This window comes from Acomys minous (genome assembly GCF_964271855.1).
Source record: "Acomys minous genome assembly, chromosome: 3".
In the NCBI taxonomy this organism is placed as follows: Eukaryota; Metazoa; Chordata; class Mammalia; order Rodentia; family Muridae; genus Acomys; species Acomys minous.
In genome coordinates, this window is record NC_140485.1 from 131,790,139 (window position 1) to 131,793,171 (window position 3,033).

At 44.9% G+C, this 3,033-nt stretch overlaps 1 pseudogene across 1 annotated transcript; it reads left to right on the forward strand.

The window, feature by feature from the left end:
* The first annotated feature begins 646 nt into the window (after positions 1 to 646).
* Positions 647 to 947, forward strand: LOC311593842 (large ribosomal subunit protein eL37-like; annotated as a pseudogene). The gene has a single exon. The product of its transcript is annotated as a large ribosomal subunit protein eL37-like (transcript).
* The last annotated feature ends 2,086 nt before the right edge of the window (positions 948 to 3,033 follow it).

A 3,033-nucleotide genomic window follows, 5' to 3' on the forward strand; every position in this document is an offset into this window, starting at 1 on the left:
AAAAAACAAAAAACAAAAGCAAAATAAACCAAGGTGGGCTGCACATGAGGAAAGGTAACCAAGGTTGTCTTTTGGCTTGGACACACAGAAACATATCATTTCCTTCTTCACTTTTAAAAATTACACTATTTCAGGGCTGGAGAGATGGCTCAGTGGTTAAGAGCACTGGCTGCTCTTCCAGAGGTCCTAAGTTCAATTCCCAGCAACCACGTGGTGACTCACAACCCTCTGTAATGGAATATAATGCCCTCTTCTGGAACACTCATATATGTAAAATAAATCAATCAATCTTTAAAAATTACATCATTATATTGTTATTAATTTTGTGCATGTGAGTATGAGTGAGCTTGTATGTGAGAGTGTGTGTGTGTGTGTGTGTGTGTGTGTGTGTGTGTGTGTGTAAGCACCTGTGCTGATCAGAGGATAAGTTGTGGGACTCACTGTGTGGATCCCTGGGATTAAGTTCAGGTTACCGGGAGCCTTTTCCTGCTTCACCGTCTCAAGGGCTTGTCATCGAGCACAGCGGTCCTTCAACCTTCATCTTTTCCTCTACCTCAGAGATCTTGGTCTTTGCCTCCTACTCTCTGACAGGAATGGACTTGACTGAGAAGACATTAACTATCAAAACTCCTAGTCCAGCAAGCTGATGAAAGGGACGTCATCCTTTGGAAAGCATCTCGATAAGACGCACACGTTGTGCCTCTCTGTGCCGCCACTGTGGCTCTGAGGCTTACCACCTTCGGAAGTCGACCTGTGGCAAATGTGGCTGCCCTGCCAAGCACAAGAGAAAGTATAACTGGAGTGCCAAGGCTCAGAGGCGAAACACAACCAGGACCGGGCGGATGAGACATCTAAAAATTGTCTACCAAAGATTCAGACATGGATTTCATGAAGGAACAACACCTAAGCCCAAGAGGGCAGCTGTTGCAGCATCCAGTTCATCTTGAGGATTTCAATCAGTCATAAAATAAGTGCTCTGGTTTAAAACAAACAAACAAACAAAAAAAACAAAAAACTCCTAGTCCAGGAGAGAAACTTAGCTTGATGCTGTCCCAATTTGTTCCCTCAAGTAGGACCCACAATAATTGAACCGTAGACTTCCACTTTAGCCAACCCTGCAACTCACTATGTAGACCAGGCTGGACTCCAGTTCTCAGAGATCTCCCTGCCTTGTCTCTCAAGTGCTGGGACTAAGGGTGTGTATCACCATGCCTGGCCTTAGCATAGATTGTTTGTTTGTTTGTTTGTTTGTTTGTTTGAGACAGGGTTTCTCTGTGTAGCCTTGGCTATCCTGAACTCTCTTTGTAGACTAGAGTGGCCTCGAACTCACAGAGATTCGCCTGCCTCTGCCTCCCTGAGCACTGGGATTATAGGTGCACACCACCACTCCAGGCTCTTAAAATAGATCTTAAGCAGAGAGGTGACCATTCAGAGACACTCTTGGGTACAGGAGAGTCATACCTTAACGGCCTGCACAATGGCTCAGTCTACAATCTTGCACTTTCTACATTTTTCTTTCCCATTCAGAGAGTATAACTTACAAGATTTAAAGGTTAAAGAATGTTCTTTTGTAAACAAGGTTGTAAGATGGATTTATGAGGGGGCTTGTCCAGATTTAGGAGCGAGGGGAAGTGTTGGAAACTCGAGGTTACAGGTCTAATTTTGAGCCTGATGTAAGCAGAGTTGATTTACTATCTTCGGCAACTTTCTTTGTGGTGTCTTTAGAAAACCATGTGTTGTCTCTACAAGGCTTTATCGGTAATGTCTAAAGTGTCCTGCCTCCCACATCAAGAATGTAGACCAGACCCAGGGGTAAGGATTGCTTTCCTATGCCCTCCATCCCACAGCATCCTAGTTTCCCATCTTTTTAACCTTGCCTCAAATCCAGTTGCCATCGATGCGTGTCTCCGAAGCCAGGTGTAATGCTGTAATCCTGTAACATCAGCACTCAGGAGGGGAAGGCTGAAGAGTGGCGAGTTCAAGGCTGGCCTGTGCTGCTGCTGAATTCAAGTCTCAAAACCACAAGAGCTAGGGATGGAACTCCATGGCAAAACGTTTGCATGTGAAAGGCTTTGATTCCATCACCAAAACAGGATGAAAAATAATCTGGGGGATTAAGATGCCAACAATCGAATTATATAGAATAATATTCAAACCACAGATCCCCCTTTCTGTTGGTGCCAAAGATAACTTAAGAGTCCATAAGAGGAATCCAAGCATAGCGATACATGCCTGCAATCCCAGCACTCAGGAGGTGAGGGCAGGAGGAGAAGGCCGAGGCCTGTCTTAGCTACACAGCAAGTTAAAGGCATGAGACCCTGTCAAAAAAATAAATAAAAAGCAACAGGGGTTAGAGAGATGGCTCAGCATGTCAGAGCACTGTTTGCTCATCCAGAGAACTTGGGTTGGATTCCCAACACATACTTGGTGGCTCACAACAGTATGTAACTAGTTCAAGGGGATCTGACACAGTCTTCTGGACTCCTTGGACACTATGCATACATGGTGCATGGACACATATACAGGCAAAGAGCCCCATACACATAAAATAAGCTGAAAACAACAATAACAGCAAAGCAACTGAACAAAAGTACAGGAAAGAATATATGTAAGTTAGTTCCTAATAGTACAGCCCCTCCCCCATATAAAGGCTTGAGCATCTTGGCTGGGCGTGGTGGCGCACGCCTTTAATCCCAGCACTCAGGAGGCAGAGACAGGAGGATCTCTGTGAGTTTGAGGCCAGCCTGGTCTATAAAGTGAGTCTAGGACAGCCAAGGCTACACAGAGAAACCCTGTCTGGAAAAAAAAAAAAAGATGGATAAAATAGAGCCAGGTGGCTAGAAAGATGCTCAGCAATAAAGAGTGCTGGCTGCTCTTCCACAGGACCCATGTTCAGTTCCCAACAGCTACAACTGCCTGTAACTCCAGCTTTAGGGACTCTGACACCCTCTTCTAGCCTCTACGTGCACCTGCACATGTGTGGCATACACATACAGATTTTACAAGTCCTTAAACAAAGTAAAAAGCAGTTTG